The 26888-nt window shown below is 42.8% G+C and overlaps 1 protein-coding gene across 2 annotated transcripts in view; it reads left to right on the forward strand.

Annotated features, from left to right (window-relative positions):
- The first annotated feature begins 22755 nt into the window (after window positions 1-22755).
- Window positions 22756-26888, forward strand: part of ZFYVE9 (zinc finger FYVE-type containing 9) — a 211203-nt gene continuing 207070 nt past the window's right edge. For both annotated transcript variants that reach the window (XM_032137658.2, XM_032137659.2), the window contains exon 1: window positions 22756-22902. The gene's annotated coding sequence lies outside the window, so the exon portion shown is untranslated. The remainder of the gene's footprint in view (window positions 22903-26888) is intronic.

Genomic DNA, 26888 nt, shown 5'->3' on the forward strand with positions numbered 1-26888 from the left:
GCATCCTTCTTAGTGTCTAGGACATTGCTGGGCCCCTAACAGGCAAAGAGTGAAAATTTGACTCAATGAAGGAATCAGCATTTGGTTCGGGGGCAAAGTTGAAAGACAGAGGAGGCAGAAAACAAAAGCCATGAAACAAAGAAAGGGATAATTAAAAGAGAAGTTTGTTGATAGCTGCAAAAGCAGGAGAATTAGACAATAGGTAGTCTTTCCACCACAGTGGAAAGAATGCCTGCAGCTGAAGGGTTAACGAGACAGCCTCCTGCTTGGATCTCGACCTGCCTCCTAGTTCCCTGTCTTGGGTCAGGTTCTCCCGCAAACACTCTGCATCAGACATCAGTGGGCAGAGGCCTTATTGGGGCATGCTCTTCAGATCAGCGCCTGAGAGGAAGTGAAGGGCATGTGATTGGGCAGAGGAGGAAGAGGTTGGGCTGTGATGCAGTTATAAACAAATCACCACTGATCCTTCAGAGAGCACAGGAGCCAAAACGACCTTCTAGAGTCATCTGGAAATGAGGCAAAGGGGTGAGACCCTTAAGCCTCCCACTTATCCCATCATCAACCCCTCATTAGATGCAGACAGCACCCAGGATGGAGTCATACACTTGGATGGGCAGTTCCTTTGCCATGGCAGTTCCCAGAAAATGACTCAGTAGCTGGGGTTAGGATTGCCTTAATGCTGAATTGGATATCTGAGAGGTGTACCACAGCATCCATCTTGTTTCCACACTACATTACTGGATGCTTGAAGCCGCCGCACTGCACAGAAGTTCCCGCTCCACCATGGGCTTGGCTGTAATGTCCCTATCAGACATGGTTCTTCATTTCCACATGGATCCTTACAAGAAACTCCTATTATTTATGATAATCGAAGTGAGTTTCCTAAACCTCCAAAAGCTTAATTAAAACAACACATGCAACTCAGTTGATGACTTCTCACTGAAAGGTAGGGATGAGTATCCTCATTTTATAGCTTTGGAAACTGAAGCTCTAAGAGGTGAATTCACTTGCAAAAAACCATATTGTGTTGTAGCTAGAATTTGAACCCTTCTCCAGAGCCCTTGCCTTTTCATTATACCAATGTTTCCTTTAACATAATGCTAATCTAAGTCCCTCAAAATTTATTATTGCAAGTAGGGGTGAAATAAAGGTAGAAACAAGGTAAATTTGATAGGTGAAATATGGTAGGGATTTCTAACTTTAAAGCTCTTTTCTTTTTTTATTATTATTATTTTATTTATTTATTTATTTATTTATTTTTATTTTATTTTTTGTTGTTGTTGTTGAGATGGAGTCTCGCTGTCGCCCAGGATGGAGTGCAGTGGTGCGATCTCGGCTCACTGGAATCTCTACCTCCCAGGTTCAAGCGATTCTCCTGCCTCAGCCTCCCGAGTAGCTGGGATTACAGGCGCCCACCACCATGCCCGGCTAGCTTTTGTATTTTTAGCACAGACAGGGTTTTGCCATGTTGGCCAGGCTGGTCTTGAATTCCTGACCTCAAGTGATTTGCCTGCCTCGGCCTCCCAAAGTCCTGGGATTATGGGTGTGAGCCACCATTCCTGACTCTTCTTCTTCTTCTCCTTCTCCTTCTTCTTCTTCTTTTTTTTTTTTTTTTTGAGACGGAGTTTCAAAAAACTCTGTCACCCAGGTTGGAGTGCAATGGCACCATCTCGGCTCACCGCAAACTCCGCCCTCCGCCTCGCAGTTTCAAGCAATTCTCCTGCCTCAGCTTCCCAAGTAGCTGGGACTACAGGAACCCGTCACCACACCTGGCTAATTTTTGTATTTTTAGTAGAGACAGGGTTTTGCCATGTTGGCCAGGCTGGTCTTGAACTCCTGACCTTAAGTGATCTGCCTGCCTCAGCCTCCCAAAGTGCTGGGATTACAGGCGTGAAGCCACTGTGCTGGGCCCTTTCTTCACTTTCTGTATTATTACCAGACACACCTAATGAAATACTTTGCTGCTAACAAACATATTGTTTCATGTGTTAGGGGGCCATTCATCTATCTTAAGAGCTAAGGGTATAATCTTTGAAAACAGATCTGGGTTCAAATCCTTGCTCTGACACTTCTACTGTGTGACCCAAGATCGTTTCCTTAAACTTTTTGAGCTTTAGTTTATTACTTGTTAAATGGACAATTTAGCATCAACCTCAAAAGATTGCTGTGAAGATTAAATGAGGAGGTATATGAAGCACTTAATGCAGTATGACACATAAGTGCTTATAAATGATAGCTATTTTTGTTATTAATAACTATCACTAAGAATAATTCTCTGAGTACCCCTAGGTATGTGTTACAGTACTTCTGTGCCATGGAAGACAACTAAATTTTGTGTCAGCATACCTGGGTTCCAGTCCTGAAATTGGCTCCATGAATTTGGGTACTCTCTTTGAGCCACATTTTCCTCATCTACAAAATAGGTTCAATAAACCCATTCCTGTTCACCACACAGGACCATTATGGTGCTCACAAAGGATAGTGCATGTACAAAGGTCTTGTAAACTGTAAAGGGCTGTAAGTAAAAGTAAAGGTCTATTGTTATTAATTCCTGGCTCACCTCCCAAGGAGACTCTGGGTAAATAAGATAAGGTTGAAGTAATATTCCAAGTGATTAAGGCCAAGGTGAGGGCTTTGGACTGGAGGCCAAGTTCAAACCTGACTCTCTCTCATGGGGCCAGGCCATTGTTTAATTCCTGATTGGAGAGAAGCCTGAGTATCTCTTCAGTGCCTCAGTAGGGAGAGTGTAAATGAGAGAAAAGTCCAAAATAAGACATGGCTTGTTTGCTTGCCCTACTGCTGTCTGCCCAGATAGGGAGGCAGACCAAGCAGGTCTCTTCTTGTGTCCTAATTTTCTTGGCTCCTCCTACCCTCAGGGCAGGTATGTGTCCTTGTTAGAACCTGGGAGAGAAGGCTTATTTTATTTTATTTTATTATTTTAATTTTTTTATTTTTTGTTGAGATAGCATCTCACTCTGTCTCCCAGGCGCCCAGGGTGGCGTGCAGTGGCGCTATCACAGCTCACTGCAGCCTTGACCTCCCCGGGCCCAGGTGATCCTGAGAAGGGCTTTTTATTAGCTAAACTGATGACAACTGTTTCATACATCTTCACTGCCCATCCTCACTGTGGCATGTGAAGGAAAACACATTTTCCTGGATACTCAGGGAGGTCGTGTTAAAATGTAAAAGAATGGCACAATTCAAATGTTGACCATTCATGCACTTGCTTGTGACCCTGGACAGGTCCTGGGCTCCAGTGCCCAACATGTAGAATGGTAAGAGATGCTGGATTCTAGGATCTGTGCTATCCTTTCTAGCCAGTGGCATGCTGGTAAATGTTTTAACTGCTGGCTAAGTGTAGTTCTGACATGAATGTTGGTTTAACAAATAAGACGAAAATGAAACAAAGACATCTATTGGAACTTCACTCATTTATGAATGATATCAGTGATTTCTTTGCTGAATCAAGTAATGGTTTTCAAATACTGAAAGATTATCTCTTAATTTTTTTCATGTTTTTACCAGTGTAACAGCTACAGACACAACACAATTTTAAGTTTCATTTGCATTATTCACAGTTGCTCTATCACTTTCTTAAGTCTAGACACTTAACAAAACAAGCCCTGATATACAGCATTTGCCAATTTCTTTGGTATAAATATTCCCACCATAGCCAACTTCACGAAAGTGTTAAGTTTTGACGAAGTCCAATTTATTTTTTTCTTTGGTTGCTTATACTTTTGGTGTCATATCTAAGCAACCACTGCATAAGTGAGCCGAGATTGAACTCCATCCTGGGTGGGTGACAGAACAAGACTCTGTCAAGAAAGAAAGAAAGACAGAAAGAGAGAAAGAGAGAGAGAGAGAGAAAAAAAAAGAGAAAGATAGAAATAAAGTTTTCTTCTAATAATTTCTTTTTTTTTTTTTTTAAGATGGAGTCTCGCTCTGTTGCCAGGCTGGAGGTGCAGTGGCATGATCTCTGGCTCAATGCAACCTCCACCTCCTGGGTTCAAGCTATTCTCCTGCCTCAGCCTCCTGAGGAGCTGGGACTATAGGCACGTGCCACCACACCCAGCTAATTTTTTTATTTTTAGTAGAGACGGGGTTTCACCATGTTGGCCAGGATGGTCTCAATCTCTTGACCTCGTGATCTGCCCACCTGGGCCTCCTAAAGTGCTGAGATTACAGGCGTGAGCCACCGCGCCCAGCCCTCTTCTAATTTTTTTTTTTAGATGGAGTTTTGCTCTTGTTGCCCAGGCTGGAAGTGCAATGGCACGATCTCAGCTCACTGCAACCTCCACCTCCTAGGTTCAAGTGATTCTCCTGCCTCAGCCTCCCAAGTAGCTGAGATTACAGGCACCCACCACCACGCCCGGCTAATTTTTTGTATTTTTAGTAGAGACAGGGTTTCACCATGTTGGTCAGGCTAGTCTTGAACTCCTGATCTCAGGTAATCCACCCGCCTTGGCCTCCCAAAGTGCTGTGATTACAGGTGTGAGCCACTGCACCTGGCCAATAATTTCATTTCATTATTTTTTTAGAAACAGGTCTTGCTCTGTCACCCACACTTGAGTGCAGTGGTGCAATCATAGGTCAGTGCAGCCTCAAACTCCTGGGCTCAAGCAATCCTCTCACCTCAGGTTCCTGAGTAGATGGGACTCAAGGGTATGCACCACCATGCCCAGATAATTTTCAAATATTTTTTAGAGACAGGGGTCTCACCGTGTTGCCCAGGCTGGTCTTGAACTTCTGGCCTCAAGTGATCTTTCCACTTTGGCCTCCCAAAGTGCTGGGATTATAGATGTGAGCCACTGTGCCTGGCCCCCAGCACCATTTGTTGAGAAAACCATTTTTTCCCCACTGAATGATATGGTATACTAATTAAAAACAATAAATTTGAAACATTAATAAGTATTTCTTTGTAAAAAAAAAAAGTGTCAATAGTAATCTGAATAGTGCTTGCTTTTTTTTGTATAATTTATGAGTGACCGACGTTTCCATGCTTGGAACATGGTCCTAGTTCTAAGTTTGGATCCACTTCGAAGATTTTATTTTTACTTTTTTAGAGACAGGGTCTTGCTCTGTCATCCAGGCTGGAATGCAGTGACCCTATTGTAGCTCAGTGCAGCCTCGAACTCCTGAGTTCAAGCAGTCCTCACCCGCCTCAGCCTCCTGAGTAGGGGGAATATATAGCATGAGCCACCATGCCCGACTAATTAAAACTTTTATTATTTTTTGTAGACACAGGGTCTTTCATATTGCCCAAGCTGGTCTTGCACACTCTTGACCTCAAGCAATCCTTTTGCCTCGGCTTCCCAAAGTGCTGGAATTACAAGTCTAAGCCACTGTGCCTGGTCCACTTCGAACATCTTATTCTTTGTACTTTCAATATATATTTTGAAAAACCTGTTTAAAACAAAAATTTTTTGGTACTCTCAATGTCTTGAAGTATCTCTAAGAGTTCCCTTACTCATTTACTTATTTATTATTATTATTATTTTGAGATGGAGTCTCGCTCTGTTGCCCAGGCTGGAGTGCAGTGGTGCGATCTTGGCTCACTTCAACCTCTGCCTCCCCGATTCAAGTGATTCTCCTGCCTCAGCCTCCCAAGTAGCTGGGGTTACAGGTGTCTGCCACCATGCCCAGCTAATTTTTGTATTTTTTGTAGACATGGGGTTTCGCCTTGTTGGCCGGGCTAGTCTTGAACTCCTGACCTCAAGTGATCCACCCGCCTCAGCCTCCCAAAGTGTTGGGATTACAGGTGTGAGCCACTGCACCTGGCCAAAGAGTTCCTTTAATGTGAAGTTTTTTGCTGGTCTTACTGTCTCTAGGACATCTTCATCCTTTTGGTTATAACCATTTTCTTCATTTTTTTCAAAAGTTTGCCTTCACTGGCCGGGCGCGGTGGCTCACGCTTGTAATCTCAGCACTTTGGGAGGCCGAGGCGGGCGGATCACGAGGTCAGGAGATCGAGACCACGGTGAAACCCCGTCTCTACTAAAAAATACAAAAAATTAGCCGGGCGTGGTGGCGGGCGCCTGTAGTCCCAGCTACTCGGAGAGGCTGAGGCAGGAGAATGGCGTGAACCTGGGAGGCGGAGCTTGCAGTGAGCCGAGATTGCGCCACTGCACTCCAGCCTGGGCGACAGAGCGAGACTCCGTCTCAAAAACAAAAAAACAAAAACAAAAAAAAAAAAGTTTGCCTTCACTGAGTTCCTCCGGTTACATATCTAAAGTCTTTCAAATGGGAACAGTGTCAAAATCTCCATGCTCAACCACTTCAAGTTTCACTTCCAGCCTTATCACTTTTCATTTCTTTACTTCACTCGATCTTTTTTTTTTCTAATTCCCCTTTTTGATTATTCATTTTTCTAAAATGTCATGTGAGTTTTATTATTGGTAGAAAAGGAGGCAACACAATATATCCTTTGCTGTTTGTTCAAGAACTGAATAACAAATATGCAGTGATAGACCAAAGTCTATCACTGATTGACTTTGAAAGAAGTGGTGTGATTGATCACTGATCATAACGTGCATCTGTTATTTACATAGTGATTCATGGACTGAAGAGCTAGCAGCAAAGTTTGTAATGTGTGCAATTACTTATAGTTACTATATTGTGATAAATGAAATTTGAATTGTGTTGTTAACTATGGTAACTAAAATTCATGCATTTCAGAACTGTGCAAAGCAAGGGCTGCCTGTATTTATTACTTTGGTTTTTAATATAATTTAATTGTAAGTTTATATAATTTAAATTTTAACTAAACATTTTAATTGATACATAATTTTACATATTTATGGAGTATATATGATATTTAGATACCTCCGTACAGTATATACTGATCAGATTAGGGTACTTATGATATCCATCACCTTACAGATTTATCATTTCTTTGAGTTGGGAACATTTCAAATCTTCTAACTATTATGGCAATGTTTAACAATTGGCTCACAAAGTTTCTTAAAATCTAACAATTGCCTCTCATGAGCCAACAGGAGCTAGTGCCAGCCCTTCACTGATTTCACCTCATACATCCCTCAATTTTATGAATCCTCCCTTCCTTCAGCCAAAGCACGTATGCTCATACATTCAAAACCAAGCAAAAACACTATTTTCACCCAACTCTTTATTCCTATAGTGTCTGGATCATAGGTAGAACTCAGTGTTTGCAGAATTAAAGTGAATTCACATTCACATGAGAACACACACGAGTCCACATCATTTGCTCATGTGCACAACCGAGATGCAGCACATTCAAATAAAATAAATGTTGGCCACAACGGATGCTCACTATTTGGCTGGTCTATTCTGTACAACGAAATGTTTTTTATTTGGTTTTCTGATTATGAGAGAATACATGTACATTGGAAAGAACAGGAAAGGGTATGAAGTAGTTGTTAACTCTTTTCTGGAGCTGCCAGAGATAGTGACAGGAAACAGTGTTTTAGGTTTAAAAGATAAGAGAAGGCAACGGAAGATAATTAACTTTAATTGAGTGCCTACCACGCGCCTGGCACTTTCTTGCTAGCCCTTACAACTATGTACCATACAAATCAGAAAAACAACGCTCAGAATAAGTGACTTCCTCCAGTCAACCTGAAATTAGTGGAGCTGTAATTCGAATTCAGATCTGCTTACTGCAAAACACAAGCTCTTTCCACTACACTATCTCTGTACTTGTGGGCAGTCTGAAATAGATTGGCAGGCTAAAGGAGCTCTGACTGAACTGGATACCCTGAGGTAAAGCCCACAGATTCAAATGCCTACACAACTTTCCTCCTCAGTCCAGTCCATGTTTACATCATTAGAACCCAGGTTTTCACACTCTAGCCCAGGGTCTTTCCGTTGTACCATACATGCCATGCTGCCTCATACAGAATTCTTACGAAAAACATAAACATTCCCCACTGTCAAGCGTATCCTAATGCTTCCTCACTGGCACCAGAAGATGGCAGTGTTGAGTCATCATGGACAGAATGTTAATAACAATAATTATGCTTGTGGGAATACCCTCTTCCATTATTCTCCAGTCAAATCTAACTGACAGGAAAGCACCTTACGCACATTAGAAGTGGTCTCAGCGGTTTGCCTCTCCCTGGTGCTTGGTGGATATTCCCACCCTGAGCACGGGAGAAGGTGTGGCAATGCTCAAGCAGTAAGAAAATCTGTAGTCACATCTAGGTTGGAATCTTAGCTCTGCCACTTACAGTCACTTTGGACAGGCAACTTCACCTCTCTGAACCTGTTTCCTAATCTGGCAACATGTTGAAACAGCATTCATCATCTTCTCCCTCAAGCCTTCTTCTCTGCTGTCTCCCTGCTTGACAGCACTAAGTTACCCAACCCAGAAACCCAAGTGTCATCCTTGACCTCTCCCTCTTTTTCACATGCCAATCAAATCATGAGTTTGATGATTTTACTTCCTGAAATTTGTATTTTCCCTCGTCTACCTAATTCAGGTCACCATCACTTTTGCCTGGATGGCTGCAATAAACACTTATAAGTGGCTTCCCTGCCTCCAAGTCTGTGTCCTCTAATCTATTTCCTACATTGAAGTTAGTGATCTTTTCTAAAATAAAATCCGTTAACACCATTGTGATCTCTTCTAAAATCAAATCTGTTAACATCGTTGACCAGATTAAAAGCTCTAACAGCTTCTCACTGCTGATAGAATCCAAAGTCCTTGACAAGAATTAGAAGGCCTTTCTTGATTTGGCCTCTGTCTTGGCTGTCATTGCTTCCCAACTTTGTACTCTCTGCTTCAGCCAAAATTGTCCTCACTTCTTCAGGCATACCATACTATGTGTTCTCCTGCTTCTAGGTCGTTGCATGTTCTATTTCTGCTGCCCAAAAAACTCTTTTCTTATCTACTGTCTTCCCTCACCTCTACCCAATTCACCTAGCAAAGTCCTTGACATTTTTCAGGTCTCAACTTAGATGACACTTCCTCTAAGAAGTTTTTCCTGATCCCTAAGTTTAGGTTAGATACCCCTGATTTGTGTTCCTAGAACACACTGCACTTACCCCTTAAGATTGTAATTGCCTATTTCCTCATCTGCTCCCATCAGTAGAGTCTAACGTCTGTAAGAAATAGTGCCTTGCTTACCACAGAACACTGTGCTTGGTACATGGTAGCATTCAATAAATATTTGACCAACTGGCTGAATTAATGAACTATTTGGTGATTTCATTGCCTGCATCTTCTAACTTCTGGCTCTATACCCTAGCTTTCAGCATCTGCTTCTGGCCTCTTTTCTGGTTAGGTTGATCTATTCTCTTTTTGCACCCTAGATAACTTCCAAGATTCTCAACTCTATATGCTTTCTTACGGTCAGCATCATCTACAGTTCCAGTTTGCATAGTCCACTCTTTACCTCCAAGGAATGCAGGATATCAGTGCTGGTCAACCTTGACCACTACTTCCACTTGCCCAGAGTGATTCAGATAATAAATAACGTCAGCTACCATTTAATGAACACCTACTATGTGCCAATTCCTTTGTATATGTAGCAGACATTAGCCTTATTTTATTGATGGGAAAACAGGTCTTTCTCTTCATATCCAATAGTTACTCAGGACTGAACTCAGGTCTGTCTGTTCCAAAGCTTCTCCCATTACACAGTCTTGAAAGTGTTATTATATCTTATTGTATCAGGTTTGACAGAAAGTATGGGTGTTGGTAGGAGAGAGGGACAGTGGTAGCACTGAGGTACAACCTTTTGGAAAGGGAATTTGGTAATATCTAACAAAACTACATATGCATTATTTGATCAGGCAAAACTAAGAATTTGCCCTAAAGATACGTCTACAACAACAGAAAAACACGTATGCCCAAAATTATTCACTGCAACATTGCAATTGCAAAATACTAGAAACAACTTAAATGCCTAATTATAAGAGAATGGTTGAATAAATTACAGCAGCAGTTCTCAAACATTTTGGTCTCAGGTCCCCTATACACTGATAAATTATAAGGGACCCAAAAGATCTTTCATTTCTATAGATTATATATATGGATAGGTATCATTTTAGAAATTAAAACTAAGACATTTTAAACATTTATTTAAAATAACAATAGCTGGCCGGGCATGGTGGCTCATGCCCCTAATCCCAGCACTTTGGGAGGCTGAGGTGGGCAGATCACTTGAGGTCAGGAGTTCAAGACCAGCCTGGCCAAAATGGTGAAACCCCATCTCTAGTAAAAACACAAAAATTAGCCGGGCGTGGCAGCACGCATCTGTACTCCCAGCTACTTGGGAAGCTGAGGCAGGATAATCTCTTGAACCCGGGAAGCAGAGGTTGCAGTGAGCTGAGATTGCGCCACTGGACTCCAGCCTGGGTGACAGAGCCAGACGTCATCTCAAAAAAAAAAAAAAGTATTGATGGAACGTATCTCAAAATAATAAGAGCTATTTATGACAAACCCACAGCCAGTATCATACTGAATAGGCAAAAGCTGGAAGCATTCCCTTTGAAAACTGGCACGAGACAAGGATGCCCTCTCTAACCACTCCTATTCAACATAGTATCGGAAGTTCTGCCCAGGGCAATCAGGCAAGAGAAAGAAATAAGGGGTATTCAAACAGGAAGAGAAGAAGCCAAATCCTCTCTGTTTGCAGATGACATGATTGTATATTTAGAAAACCCCACTGTCTCAGCACAAAATCTCCTTAAGCTGATAAGCAACTTCAGCAAAGTCTTAGGATAGAAAATCAATATGCAAAAATCACAAGCATTCCTATACACCAATAACAGACAGAGATCCAAATCATGAGTGAACTCCCATTCACAATTGCTACAAAGAGAACAAAATACCTAGGAATACAACTTAAAAGGAATGTGAAGGACCTCTTCAAGAACTACAAACTACTGCTCAAGGAAATAAGACAGGACACAAACAAATGGAAAAACATTCCATGCTCATGGATAGGAAGAATCAATATCATGAAAATGGCCATACTGCCCAAAGTAATTTATAGATTCAGTGCTATCCCTATCAAGCTACCATTGGCTTTCTTCACAGAATTAGAAAAAAACTACTTGAAATTGCATATGGAACCAAAAAAGAGCCTGTATAGCCAAGACAATCCTAAGCAAAAAGAACAAAGCTGGAGGCATGACACTACCTGACTTCAAACTATACTACGAGGCTACAGTAACTAAAACCACAAGGTATTGGTACCAAAACAGATATAGACCAATGGAACAGAACAGAGGCCTCAGAAATAACGCCACATATCCACAACCATCTGATCTTTGACAAAACTGATAAGAACAAGCAATGGGGAGGCCGGGCACGGTGGCTCATGCTTGTAATCCCAGCACTTTGGGAGGCCGAGGCGGGCGGATCACGAGGTCAGGAGATCGAGACCACGGTGAAACCGCGTCTCTACTAAAAATACAAAAAAAAATTAGCCAGGCGTGGTGGCGGGCGCCTGTAGTCCCAGCTACTTGGAGAGGCTGAGGCAGGAGAATGGTGTGAACCCGGGAGGCGGAGCTTGCAGTGAGCTGAGATTGTGCCACTGCATTCCAGCCTGGGCGACAGAGCAAGACTCCATCTCAAAAAAAAAAAAAAAAGAAAAAAAAAAAAGAACAAGCAATGGGGAAAGGATTCCCTATTTAATAAATGGTGTTGGAAAAACTGGCTAGCCATATGCAGAAAACTGAAACTGGACCCCTTCCTTACGCCTTATACAAAAATTAACTCAAGATGGATTACAGGCTTAAACGTAAGACCTAAAACATAAAAATCCTAGAAGAAAACCTAGGCAATACCATTCAAGACATAGGCATAGGCAAAGACTTCATGACTAAAACACCAAAAGGAATGGCAACAAAAGCCAGAATTGACAAATGGGATCTAATTAAACTAAAGAGCTTCTGCATAGCAAAAGAAACTATCATCAGAGTGAACAGGAGATCTATAGAATGGGAGAAAATTTTTGCAATTATCCATCTGACAAAGGGCTAACATCCAGAATCTACGAGGAACTTGAACAAATTTACAAACAACCCCATCAAAAAGTGGGTGAAGGATATGAACAGACACTTCTCAAAATAAGACATTTATGCGGACAACAAACATGAAAAAAAGCTCATCATCACTAGTCATTAGAGAGATGCAAATGAAAACCACAACGAGATACCATCCCATGCCACTTAGAATGGTGATTATTAAAAAGTCAGGAAACAACAGATGCTGGAGAGGATGTGGAGAAACAGGAACACTTTTACACTGTTGGTGGGAGTGTAAATTAGTTCAACCATTGTGGAAGACAGTGTGGTGATTCCTCAAGGATCTAGAACCAGAAATACCATTTGACCCAGCAATCCCATTACTGGGTAATGGGATTTAAATCATTCTAATGAACTCCTGGCCTCAAACAATCCTCCTGCCTCAGCCTGCCATAGTGCTGGGATTACAGGTGTGAGCCACCATGTATGGCCACAGGTGGTAATTTATTAAAGGTGAGTTGCAATGCGGACTCTGCAACCAAATCAGTGAACTTTTCATACTGTTACATTGAATCCATTGGTCTATATTACATTTTAAATAGATATTTTATCTATATGTACTTCTTTTTTTTTTTTTTTCCTTTTTTTTCAGACAGTCTCACTCAGTCGCCCAGGCTGGAGTCCAGTGGTGCAATCTCTGCTCACCACAACCTCTGCCTCCTGGGTTCAAGCGATTCTCCTGCCTCAGCCTCCCAGGTAGCTGGGATTACAGGTGCCCGCCACCATGCCCCGCTAATTTTAATATTTTTAGTAGAGATGGGGTTTCACCATGTTGGCCAGGCTGGTCTCGAACTTCTGACCTCAGGTGATCCATCCACCTCAGCCTCCCAAAGTGTTGGGATTACAGGCGTAAGCCACTGGGCCTGGCCTATATGTACTTTTGTAACATTATACATTCATTATTTGAAACAATAGTGGTTCACGGCCGGGTGCGGTGGCTCATGCCTGTAATCCCAACACCTTGGGAGGCCAAGGCAGACGGATCACCTGAGGTCAGGAGTTCGAGACCAGCCTGGCCAACATGGTGAAACCCTGCCTCTACTAAAAATACAAAAATTAGCCAGGTGTGGTGGCATGTGCCTGTAATCCCAGCTACTCGGGAGGCTGAGGCAGGAGAATCACTTGAACCTGGGAGGGAGAGGTTGCAGTGAGCTGAGATCTGCACCATTGCACTCCAGCTTGGGCGACAGAGCAAGACTCCGTCTCAAGAAAAAAAAAAAAAGAAAAAATACTGGTTCACTAAGTTATGCAGATCTTCCACATGTTGACACATTTCATTATACAATATTAAAAAAAAAAAAACACCCCACAACAGTTCCAACGGTTAATATCTCCACCCATCTCTTCAGAAAAGTTTAGAAAGCTCTCAAGTTCATAGTGGTGAATACGAGTTTTTCAAAATTCTTATTTATTTATTTATTTATTTATTTATTTATTTATTTATTTATTTATTATTTATTTATTTATTTATTTATTTATTTATTTATTTATTTATTTATTTTTAAGACAGAGTCTCACTCTGTTACCCAGGCTGGAGTGCAGTGGCACAATCTCGGCTCACTGCAACCTCGCCTCCCTGCAACCTCCGCCTCCTGGATTCAAATGATTCTCTTGCCTCAGCCTCCAGAGTAGCTGGGACTACAGGCGCCCACCACCACTCCTGGCTAATTTTTGTATTTTCAGTAGAGATGGGGTTTTGCCATGTTGGTCAGGCTGGTCTCGGACTCCTGACATCAGCTGATCCACCCACCTTGGCTTCCCAAAGTGCTGGGATTACAGGCTTGTGTCACTGCACCCGGCCTCAAAATTCTAATATTCATTTGAAAACTTGAATTTTATCATTGGCAACAAATGCTGCTAGTTGTTTTCCTGGAAGCGACAGTCTTATTTTGTCCATTTTCTAGAAAATGTCTGCCAAATTTCCAACTCTGGATAACCATAGCTTGTTTGTTGTTCTTTAAGGTAAAAATGAAGTTCAAATAAAACTGGGGCACGTGTGTGTGTGTGTGTGTGTGTGTGTGTGTGTGTGTGTATTTTCTAGCTCTGCTGAGTGAAAGCGCCTAGAAGCAATGACATTATAGCAGCAATGAGCACAACTAGCACATAGGTCTTTATTTCTAAAGACCATTCTCTACTAAATGGAACTTGAGTTTTAGGGAAATGGGTGATTCCAGGGATGGAGCTGGGAAAGTACAAGATGTGCCTGGGACACAATGCCAGAAAGTAAGGGAAGTCTTAAAAAATGATGAAGAAATGTTAAAAGAACACAGAAACCAGCTGAATCTGAAACAATTTGAGCATCTATATGTAATAATAATCATTACATAATTCATAGAATAAAAATCAATGAGTTTATCTGATATAAACAAAGTAATAAATGAATAAATGAAGGAGAATAAAAAAGCTCTCCCATACAGCAGAAAGACAAATTTAAAATATATAAGGAATGATAATGATGGAATTAGAAAATTATCATTTGGCAACCATTATAGTAACTGTCTCAAGCAAGACTCACCAGTGAATGTTAAAAGTGGGTAGTCTCAAATTATCTCCCAGAAGATATTTATTAATTACAAAGATAAAAATTGTTACTTTACAGTGGAGAAATCTGGCCGATACCATTTTTTTTCCTTTTTTTTTTTTTGAGACGGATTCTCACTCTGTCGCCCAGGCTGGAGTGCAGTAGTGCGATCTCTGCTCGCTGCAAGTTCCACCTCCCGGGTTCACGCAAGTCTCCTGCCTCAGCCTCCCGAGTAGGTTGGACTACAGGCGCCCACGACCACGCCTGGCTAACTTTTTTGTATTTTTAATAGAGACAGGGTTTCACCATCTTAGTCAGGATGGTCTCGATATCCTAACCTTGTGATCCGCCCACCTCAGCCTCCCAAAGTGCTAGGATTACAGGCGTGAGCCACCGCACCCAGCTGCCGATACCATCTTAAGTGAACAAAGTCACTCTCATCAGTGATGAGACATACAAGTATCACATGGCTCTGGATAAGACACACTGAGAGGGACACAACTTCAGTTGTGCAGTATTACTGCCCAAAATGCATAACCTGAATTTAATAATGAAGAAAAACCAGAAAAACTCAAATCGAGGGATATTTTACAAAATAAATGGCCTGTATTCTTCAAAAGTGTAAAGACTGTAAAAGAAAAAATACTGAGAAACAGTTCCAGATTAAAGAAAATAAAAGAAACTTGAAATTAATTATAATGTGTGATCCTGCACTGGATCCTGGACCAGAATCAAAAACTTATTTTCTTTTTCTATAAAGAATATTAGGCGAGGCATGGTGGCTCACGCCTGTATCTCCAGCACTTTGGGAGGCCGAGGAGGGTGGATCTCCTGAGGTCACGAGTTCGAGACTGGCCTGGCCAATATGGTGAAAACCCATCTCTACTAAAAATACAAAAATTAGCCGGGTGTGGTGGCACATGCCTGTAGTCCCAGCTACTTGGGAGGCCGAGGCAGGAGGTGGAGTCTCACTCTGTTGCCCTGGCTGGAGTCCAGTGGTGTGATCTCAGCTCACTGCAACCTCTGCCTCTGAGGTTCAAACAATTCTTGTGCCTCAGCCGCCCGAATAGCTGGGACTACAGGTGTGAGCCACCAGGCCTAGCGAATTTTTGTATTTTTAGTAGAAATGGGGATTCACCATGTTTAGTATAAATTTTGTATTTTTAGTAGAAATGGGGTTTCACCATGTTGGCCAGGCTGGTCTTGAACTCCTGACCTCAGGTGATCTGCCCACCTTGGCCTCTCGAAGTGCTGAGATTATGGGCATGAGCCACTGTCTCCTGCCTCAGCCTCCAAGTAGTGGTTACAGGATGTGCCACCACACCTCATAATTTTGTTTTTTAGTAGAGAGGTTTCTCTATGTCCTTACCTCAGGTGATCCGCCCGCCTCAGCCTCTCAAAGTTCTGGGGTTACTGGTGTGAGCCACTGTGCCTGGCCAAAAAAAAATTTTTTGTAGAGATAGGGGTCTTGCTATGTTGCCCGGGCTGGTCTCATACTTGTGAGCTAAAGTGATCGTCCCACCTTGGCCTCCCAAACTGCTGGGATTACAGGTGTGAGCCATCATGCCCATCCAAGGTCACAGATTAGATCACAGTACTGTATCAATGTTAAGTTTTTAATTTTGATAATTATAATGTGATATATGTACTCTGTCTTTGTTCTGATGAAATACACAGAAAAATATTTAGGGATAGATTAGAAGATTACAATGGGCCAGGCATGGTGGCTCAGGCCTATAATCTCAGTACTTTGGGAGGCTGAGGCAGGAGGATTGCTTGAGGCCGGGAGTTTGGGACTAGCCCGAGCAACACAGTGAGACCTCACCTCTACCAAAAAAATAAATAAATAAATTAGCCAGGTATGGTGGTGCATGCCTGCAGTCCCAGCTACTCAGGAGGCTGAGGCAAGAGGATTCTTTGAGCCCAGGAGTTCAAGGCTGCAGTGAGTTGTGACTGTACCACTGCACTCCAGCCTGGGCAACAGAGCAAGAGTGTCTCTTAAAAATAATAATAATAGGCAGGGCATGGTGGCTCACGCCTTTAATCCCAGCACTTTGGGAGGCCGAGGTGGGCAGATCACGAGGTCAGGAGATTGAGACCATCCTGGCTAACATGGTGAAACCCCGTCTCTACTAAAACTACAAAAAATTAGCCGGGCGTGGTGGCAGGTGCCTGTGGTTCCAGCTACTCGGGAAGCTCAGGCAGGAGAATGGCATGAACCCGGGAGGGGGAGCTTGCAGTGAGCCGAGATCACGCCACTGCACTCCAGCCTGGGCAACAGAGCGAGACTCCATCTCAAAATAATAATAATAATAATAATGATTAGGCTGGACACAGTGGCTCATGCCTGTAATCCCAGCACTTTGGGAGGCCAAGGCAGGTGGATCACGAGGTCAAGAGATCGAGACCATCCTGGCCAACATGGTGAAACCCCTTCTCTACTAAAAATACAAAAATTAGCTGGGCATGGTGGCGTGTGCCTGTAGTCCCAGCTACTCGGGAGGCTGAGGCAGAATCACTTGAACCCAGGGGGCAGAGGTTGCGGTGAGCCGAGATCACATTACTGCACTCTAGCCTGGGCAGCTGAGACTCCGTCTCAAAAAAAAAAAAATTACAATAGCCTCTTTATACATCTGATATGGTTTGGCTGTGTCCCCACTGAAATCTTGTCTTGATTTGTAATAATCCTGTGTCAGGGCCAGGCGCGGTGGCTCACACCTGTAATCCCAGCACTTTGGGAGGCTGAGGCAGGTGGATCACTAGGTCAGGAGTTCAAGACAAGCCTGGCCAAGATGGTGAAACCCCACCTCTACTAAAAATACAAAAATTAGCCGGGCATGGTGGCGGGCGCCTGTAGTCCCAGCTACTTGGGAGGCTGAGGCAGGAGAATCGCTTGAACCTGGGAGGCAGAGGTTACAGTGAGCCAAGATAGTGCCACTGTACTCCAGCCTGGGCAACAGAGTGAGACTCCATCTCAAAAAAAAAAACAAAATCTCGTGTCAAGGGTGGGACCAGGTGGAGATAATTGAATCATGGGGGCAGTTCCTCCCATACTGTTCTCATGATAGTGAGTTCTCATGAGATCTGATGATTTTATAAGGGACTTTCCCCTTTGCTTGGCACTCATTCTCTCTCCTGCTGCCCTGTGAAGAGGTGCCTTCTGCCATGATTGTAAGTTTCCTGAGGCCTCCCCAGCCATGCAGAACTGTGAGTCAATTAAACCTCTTCATTATAAATTACCCAGTCTCAGATATTTCTTCATAACAGCAGGAGAACAGACTAATACAATATCTATATCTCTCTATAGAGATAGAAGAAACATAGAGCAAGAGTGAGAGACAGAGAATGATAAAGCAAATGTGGTTAGATATGGGTGAAAAGTATGTGGGATTTTGGGGAACTATTTTTGCAACTTTTCTTTAAATCTGGTATTATTCCAAAATAAAAAAATCAAAAAATTCCACAAACATATAACATTTTGAACTATTTCCTTCTAAGTATCATTTTATATATTTTGTAACTAAATAAAGCACCTAATTAGGATAATAGTCTTTTGTACTTTACACTGTTTTTTTATTAACGATGTTGAATCATAAGCAGTTTTCAATGTCATTTAAAATTATTTAAAAACAATTGTTAATGGATGCATAATAGTTCTTTGTGTAGAGGTTTATTTTATTTTAGTTTTTGATGGAGTTTCCTTCTTGTTGCCCAGGCTGGAGTGCAGTGGCATGATCTCAGCTAACTGCAACCTCTGCCTCCCAGGTTCAAGCAATTCTTCTGCCTCAGCCTCCCGAGTAGCTGGGATTACAGGCATGCACCACCATGCCCGGCTAATTTTTGTATTTTTAGTAGAGATGGGGTTTTGCCATGTTGGCCAGGCTGGTCTCAAACTCCTGACCTCAGATGATCCACTCACTTCGGCCTCCCAAAGTGCTCGGATTACAGGCTTGGGCCACAGTGCCTGGCATGTGGAGGTATTTTAATTTACTTAATTTATTTAGGGTTTTCCTCACATTATGTTATAAACTTACAGTAAAACCTACAATTAACATTTTTGCATATATCTTTGTCCATATATTTATATTTGATTAGTTACATATCTTCATCTCCTAGAATGAGAACTACTTTGCTAATTTTTAAAAAATAATTTTATTTTATTTTTAGAGGCAGAGTCTCACTCTGTCTCTGAGGCTGGAGTGCAGTGTGGCAATCATAGCTTACTGTAACCTCAAATTCCTGGGCTCAAGCGATCTCCTGCTTCAGCCTCCCAAGTAGCCAGGACTACAGGCTTTTGCCACCATGCCTGGTAATTTTTTTTTTTTTTTTTTTTGAGACGGAGTTTCGCTCTGTCGCCCAGTCTGGAGTACAGTGGTGTGGTCTCAGCTCACTGCAACCTCCGCCTCCTGGGTTCAAGTGATTCTCCTGCCTCAGCCTCCTGAGTAGCTGGGATTACGGACACACACCACCATGCCTGGCTAATTTTTGTATTTTTAGTAGAGACAGGGTTTCACCATGTTGGCCAGGATGGTCTTGATCTCCTGACCTCGTGAGCTGCCCACCTCGGCCTCCCAAAGTGCTAGGATTACAGGTGTGAGCCACCATGCCCGGCCGGGAGTCTTATTTTTTGTGGGCCCTGAAATTTAAAGGAAAAGTCCTAAAAAGTCACTGAGCATGTGGGATGCAGGCTATCTACAGTCTGATGAGGGAGGTTCAGTTCAGCTTAACATCCTCTGGGGTGTACTTTGTGCTGAGACTGGTTCTAGGGACACAGATATGAATCAAACACTGAACCTGTCAAACAGGGGCTTACAATTTGGTAGGGGAGACATATAAGTAAATAGATATTGACTCTAGAGTGATGAGTAGTTACAAATTGGGAAGCACAAGTGTTAATAGGAGCATGCAAGGGGTTTTGTGTCTTCCTTTAAACAAACTTTTATACAGTATTTTTTTTTTTTTTTTTTGAAACTGAGTCTTGCTCTGTTTGGTGCGATCTTGGCCCACTGCAACCTCTGCCTCCCACGTTGAAGCGATTCTCCTGCCCCAGCCTCCCGAGAAGCTGGGATTACAGGCACTCGCCATCATGCCTGGCTAATTTTTGTATTTTTGTAGAGATGGGGTTTCACCATGTTGGCCAGACTGATCTTGAACTCCTGACCTCAGGTGATCCCCATGCCTCGGCCTCCCAAAGTGCTGGGATTACAGACATGAGCCACCGCGCCCAGCCAGTATTTACTCTTAGATCCAAACAGAATACGCATTCATCAATTCTTCCTTTTTTTCATTCAGTTCACCTATAATTTATTGAGCATATATCCTAGACCAAAGTGAGTGGCAGTGGAGTTGGACAGGAGAAGAGAAATTCAAAAAGCAAAAAAGTAAAATTTATCAGGCTTTGTAACTACTTGCCCAGGAGAAAGACACAAGAGTTAAGAATGAATCCAAGATTTTTGGCTTGGGCACCTGGGTGGATGATGGTGCCATTCACCAAGTCAGGAAATGGGTATCTTTTTGGCCTGAATTTTAAAAACTAATTTTAAAGAGCAAAGAATATTTTGCTTGGGGTGCTAGAGCTTAAACTCAGTTGAAAAAAAATTCTTAGAATATTGTCTTTCTACAGGATGTAGACAGTATAAAAATGAAAGTGGGGAGGTCTACCAGGTTGGGAATAGACATTTTACAGTTGCTAGCTAATAGGGGAAATCAATGCAAAATTGAGAAGAGGGTAGCCAAATCAATTGACAGAAGCCCAAGGTAGATTAAAATGAACAAGAGATTTACAGGACAAGAGAGGAAAACAGGTGAGAGACATTTTAGAAGCAGAGGGCCAACTGAAAACGATGGAATGAAATTGAAGAGGATGAAAGGATTTAAAGTGGACTACTCTGATCAGGGAGGAGGTGGTGATGATAAAGGCAGCTGCTTTCAGCAACAAGGAGAGAAAGTGTGAAGCAAGAGGAAACTGGTCTTGGGAACAAATGAATCATCTTCTTCATGTAGTAGCTATGCCCTGGGTTGCGTGATTGTTCATAAACAAATGCAGGTTTCCTGTGGTGGCAGTGATCTAGGCATGAAAAATACAGTGCTAATATTAGGTTACAGCGCTAATGATCTCAATCAGTTGAAGGGCCCATTTCTCTTGACTGAAAATTTTTTAGCAACAAATGACCCTTACAGCATTTTGTTAATATTGCTGAAAGGCCTGTTGCGGCATCAGGTTGGGGACTGAAGGGAATCTCAGGGTCTACTTCCAGCTTTTCCTTAGGTTGGATGTATTTCACATGTAAAATGGTGGTAGCATAGGACCTAACTCATAGAATCACTGCGAGAATGAATCATGGTTTCCCTTTGAGCCCCAGTTTCTCTTGTTATAGAAAGGGTATAGTGATTTTTTTGTGACTCAGGAGTATGTGGCAAAGGCACACTTAGGATTACACAGGAACAGCTTTCATTAAGAGAGCTACTAGGTGACATCTTCTCCATGGTGGCTGTTCAATTATTAAATGAATGATTCCTGGAGACCTTTTGTAGTTTCTCATTATTATTTATCATCATTAGGCCATAACCTAAGGTAGGGTGAGATTGCCTTATAACATTTTTTATACATAAAAAATACTGGTTGCATGCTGATATCTGCTGTGCAACAGAATGTCATAGGATCCAGTGTATGAGGCTCTATTCTTCCATGGAGGGGTGTTACATAAACCCATTAGTAAAATTTAGGGAAGTTTCACCCAGACTAGGGAGGATGAAGAATGGAGCATCTATCTTTTGATAGGAATACAGTTACACACACACACACACACACACACACACAGAATGAGAAACAAAAACAGATGAGTACAAAATTGAGCCTAAGAAAAAGAACTGGAACCAATAAAAATTGGAACTAACATTTATTGAGTATCTTCTATGGGCCAGTCTCTTTATCTCCAATCTTCAACAACCAGCAAGGCAGGCAGGAGAAAACTGAAGTTCAAAAATGTTACATAACTGCCCCAGGGTCATAAAGCTATACATGACAGAACTGGAACTGGTAGTGTCGGTATGTGTCTGACACCAAAGTCACTACACATTCTAGTAAACCACTCTGTTAAAAAAATGTATTTGGAAAATTTGGGGATCAGAGGATTTGGAGAATTTTCTTTTCCTACTTCCCCTCTAACAGTCGTGTTTGTTTTTGGTTCTGACGTTTGCACCCTAGAGGCTGACTGGGATCAAATATGGGGCATCTGTAAACAGAATGATTCCATAGCCCCCACTGTGTAATAATTTCCTTCCTTCAGAGCCTTACTAGGATTTGCCTGGGATGAGGGGTGGAGAGGTGGGAGAGAAGAGGATGGGACGGAGAGGGTGTTAGTAAAAGATGGGTGATTCTTTGCTTACCTTTAAGTTGTTTATGAATTTCAAGACAACCCGTTGGCTATTCTCTTCTCTGGCTTGGCATATATATATTTTTTTCATTTTTGTTTTGTGGGGGTGGTGGTTTAGGTGTTAAGGGTTTGGTTGATATCTGCAGAAAATTTCTCAATGATCTACACAGTAGATAAAAAAAAGTTAAGGTCAAAGACAATTCCTTCGTCTGTTTTGGGAGAGAAGTGTGTATGTTTGAAAAAAAGGTTTGTTCTGGGTCACTCTTCTTTCATCCAGACGCATTAAAGGAATTAGAAGGGGTCTCCCCGCCACCCCCGAAACCGTGAGAGACAAACGAACAGATTCCCTTACATTCCTGCTGTCAGGTGCGGGTCCGAATGACAAGAACATTCACGTATCTTTGAGAGAGAACGAAAAGGTGCTCGGGTCTGGCGGGGGGCGGGGAACGCCAGGGGTTGGTGGGAAGTGAGGGGCTTCCGGTTCCCGGGAAGTGGAGTCCCGGGCCGGCCGCGGGCTGCTCAGGGAGCACTGGGCCCTCGCCGCCCCCAGGCCGCGCTCCTTAGCGTTCCCTGCGGCTCGTGCCCGGCGCGGCCGCCGCAGTCCCGACGCCGTAGCCGGACGTGGGGTCCAGGGGGCGCTGTGGCCCAGCGGCGCCGGCGGCAGGAGCGGCCACCCGACGCTGGAGGCTTCGCTGAGGATCTCCGCCTGCCGCACCTCGGTCGTCCCGCCGCAGCCTTGCGCCCCCGGCCCAGCTCGGCGGCGCTCCTCCGGGATCCGCGTAGCTGCCGCGGCCCGGGCGCCGATGCGGCTGGGCGGGTGCCGGGCCTTAGCAGCAGTAGCAGCCGCAGCTGCAGCTACCGCAGCTCCTACAGGAGTGGGAGGTTTCGCGGCGGCGCCTGGGGCCGCGCCGGTGCCCTCCGGAGGAGGCTTTCGGCTCAGGGACGACCCCCCTGGCCATGCTGAAGCGGAGGCGGCTGCTGCTCGAGGTGAGTGTGGCGCGGCGTGGTCCGGGGCTCGCCAGCCTCCCGCCGCCTGTGGGGGCCCTGGCGGCAGATCTCGGACCGGGCGGACGGGGCGTCCTGCCACTGCGGTCGCCTCCCCCACCCTGCGGTCCTGGGGCCTCAGTCCTTTCTCCCCGCGTCCCCCGGGAGGCCGAATGCCGTGGGGGCGACTAGGCCCCGCGCCGTTGGGAAGCCCTCGCTCCGGCCTCGGTTCCGGCGCGGCCCGGTGTGTGGAGTTGGGGGCCGGCAGGAGCACGGCTGCCTTTCGGGTTTGCACGGGCCGGGGCCGAGCGCAGCCTCTTAGCCAGGGCCCTGCACGTACATCCCAGAGGGAGGCAGATGACGCCTGTTTGCAAACAGCTTTGGTTTCCACGCGTCCCATACCGAGTCCCTCAGAATCCCGGTTGTGGCGGGGGAAGGGGGAGGAGAGGAAGGCCAGGGTGAGAATTGGGGGTGCAGAGAGTGCAGGACCAAGAGAGCCCCTGGTACTCCTGGAGTGTCATTCATGGATCTGACTTGCTCGAGAACAAGCTTTTGCGTCTTATTTGAGGTGAAATCTCATCACCTGCCGGTTGCTCATCCCTGCCTCCTTATATTATATCTTGCCTCTAAGCGTGGTCTGCCTTGGAGAAAGCCCCATCGCATCTTTGCTATGCTGAGTTTTGTAGATAAACACTCACAGTTATAAAAACGTCTTTTACAAAGGTCTGTCCCCCGTCCTCCCCCGCCATAGGAAATATTTTTATGCCTCAGTGTTCGGTACAAAAATGTTCCACTTAAAAAGATCCAGAGAATTGTTGGCAAAAGGATTTTAAGTCCTCTTTAAGTGCCAGCTACCCTAATAAATACCTGAAGGAAATGGGATACATGCTAAATTTTAGAAATAAAATGATTTGTTCTGATATTAATGTTGAAAAATGTTAGTGATTACAGTTTGATACCATAAGTCAGATACTTATGTTTTGTAAGAAATGTGATTTAAGGTTATTCTTGTTTTCCTGTTATGTATGTGAAAGTTATAAGACTTACAGGTACTTGCAAAACTTTTATAATCATGAAAAAATATGCTTATTATAGAAAACTTGGGAAGTATAGAAAGGTACCGTGTTGGCTCTTAATAAATATTTAATAATAGGAGAAATCACCCATAATCTCACAGATTGTAAACAGTACAGGTTTATAAGTTTATAATGGGCTTGTACTGACAGTGATTTTTAAAATTACTATTTCTGTATATTAGGTTTGAAATTATCTGACTGTTCCATTTTACATTGTCATTTGTATAAGACCTATAAAAATATTTTACTAAATTACATTGGAACCATAGTTGAATTCATCAGTTAAAACAGAAGAATATGGGTAACTTCCTAAAAGATCCCTGACTTAACATTCTATGCAGCATGGGGTCTCCATCTAGGGAGAAAGTTTGGCATGGTACACGTTTTTGAAGACCTACTGTGTTAGATGCTGTAGCCTTGCATTGTTTTTGTCAGATTTTAAGTATTTCTGTTAAAAATTGGCTTGATTACCAGTTATTTGGGTAGGTTAATTTAGATTTTTAAAAGTCTAATTCAGGCAAAGTGTGATGGCTAGGCCTACTAGGGAGGCTGAATGGGGAGGACCCCTTGATCCCAGGAGTTCCAGTCCTGCTTGGGCAACGTAAGCAAGATGCCCCTCTCCGAGGCGGGTGGATCTTGAGGTCAGAAGTTCAAGACCAGCCTGGTCAATATGGTGAAACCCCGTCTCTACTAAAAATACAAAAATTAGCTGGCACGGTGGCGCCCACCTGTAGCCCCAGCTGCTCGGGAGGCTGAGGCACAAGAATCATTTGAACCTGGGAGGCAGACGTTGCAGTGAGCCAAGATTGGGCCACTGACTCTAGCCTGGGCAACAGAGCGAGACTCCATCTCAAAAAAAAAAAAAAAAAAAAAACTTGAATACAGTTCTCAGTGTGTCCCTAAAGACCACCAACATTAGAATCAGTTGAGAGTGCTTGTTATGTATAGAACATAAGTATTATATGTAATATGCAGATTCTTGGCCCCTTGAATTGAAATTCTAGGGATGACAATGGCCCAAAGAACTTTATTTTTATCAGTCTCCCTGATTCTTAGACCTACTAAAGTTTGAGAATCACTGATACAGTAGGTTTAAAATTAACCTTGCTGAGCCGAAGGAAGGTGTCTCTTTTCTAGCAAAACTATAAATCTTTAGTGGCAATAGTCATTTTTTTTTCTTCCTTGCAGCTCCAGCTTAAAGGATGTCATTTTTCATAGTAAATAATCTTAGAAAGAAAAGTGTTATTTTGAGGGACAGCTGATCCAATCAGCAACCATTTATTGAGAGCCTCCTGTGATAGCTGTGGTGTGATAGAAGAATACCTCGTCATTTACTTTGGCACTTAATGGACACCAATGTCATTGTCTGTAAAATGCATATACTTCAGTTATTATGCTTACCTTGCAAGGCTTTTAGAATAAATAAATCTGAAAAGGTATTATAATCTGTAAAAGATTTTTATACAATTTTGGCTTTTAAGTGCCAGGTCCTGTTGTAGGTATTCCAGGAAACACAAAAATGACCAAGGGCTCTACTAAACTTGTCCTGTGGAAGCAGGATACCTTTAATTAACTGTTACAAGGTAGGTCAGACAAGTGTAATTGAGTAGAACTTGCTAAATCTCTGTTGAAGGCTTCTGTGTCTCATCTTGCCCTTTAAGGACATTGATAATACTTTTTATATATTATTATTCCTTTCTCTTCCAATTCCTGATTCAGTGTTTTCTTTAAGGAAATAATTGTTTATATTGCCTGGTGATAGTTTCGTATTAACTCTTTTAGAAAGGTAGAGTGAGTAGAGATGATAATTCCTTCCTCTGTTGCTAAGCTACCACTGTTCATTCCATTCAGTAAACTTTTATTTGGCACCTTGTTAACGTGCTAGCCACAGACTGGTTGCAAGGCACAAAGCTTGTTTAAAAGATAATTGCCTGGATTTTAGCTTAAGTTCTTATGTTCCTAAAGAGATGGTGTATATATGTGTGTTTTATGGTTGTTAATTGCATAATGTGGTACAGAGTATGGAGTCAGATGTGAGCAGGAATCCTTACTACACCTCTTAAAGCAATGTGACATTTAGATTCTGAGTTTCTTATGTACTATTGGAGTAACACTACCCCACCCAGCAAAGTAGAACAGGTTCCATGAGATAAAAGTAACCGAAAGCAATTAGCTCAGTGTTTGTCATGCAGGAGGTGCTCAATAAATGTACATTTCTTTCTTCCTTTTGGGAAAAACAAAAATCAGGCATTGGGATTTCTGCATGACTTAAAACTTGGTTGCTTTTTTTTTTTTTAGACTAAGTCTACTTTTGGGATTTGGAATTTTTTATGGAAAACAGTTTCGATTTTAGTATGTTTTCCATTTCATTTTTGGCCAATAAGTTAGTATTCCCTTTGTATAGGGTACACTTGTTGCAAATTATTTATTTTCAGAGTTTTACATTGATCTTTAATTTTACTTGTGTATACTTGACCTGCATTATATAGAGCAATATTCTTAGTACAGTCAGTTCTCTGTATCTGTGGGTCCTACCAACCAAGGCTCAAAAATATCCACACACACACACACACACACACACACACACACACACAAAAGTAATCATACAATAATAAAAATAATATAAATAAAAACCCAATACAGTATAACAGTTGATTTGCATAGCACTTACATTGTATTTGGCATTGTAAGTAATCTAGAGATTATTTAAAGTATACAGGAGGATGTGCATAGGTTATATGCAAATACTGTGCCATTTTATATAAGGGATTTGAGCATCCCCAGATTTTGGTATTCTTTGGGTTCCTGGAACAAATCCTCCACAGATACAGAGAGACAACTGTATATAATAATCATTGGAAAATATGTAGTTGCGGGCACTGAATAGAAATAGTTCATATATTTAGTTTTCAA

Source organism: Hylobates moloch, unplaced genomic scaffold (assembly GCF_009828535.3).
Source record: "Hylobates moloch isolate HMO894 unplaced genomic scaffold, HMol_V3 SCAFFOLD_18, whole genome shotgun sequence".
NCBI classification, from domain to species: domain Eukaryota; kingdom Metazoa; phylum Chordata; class Mammalia; order Primates; family Hylobatidae; genus Hylobates; species Hylobates moloch.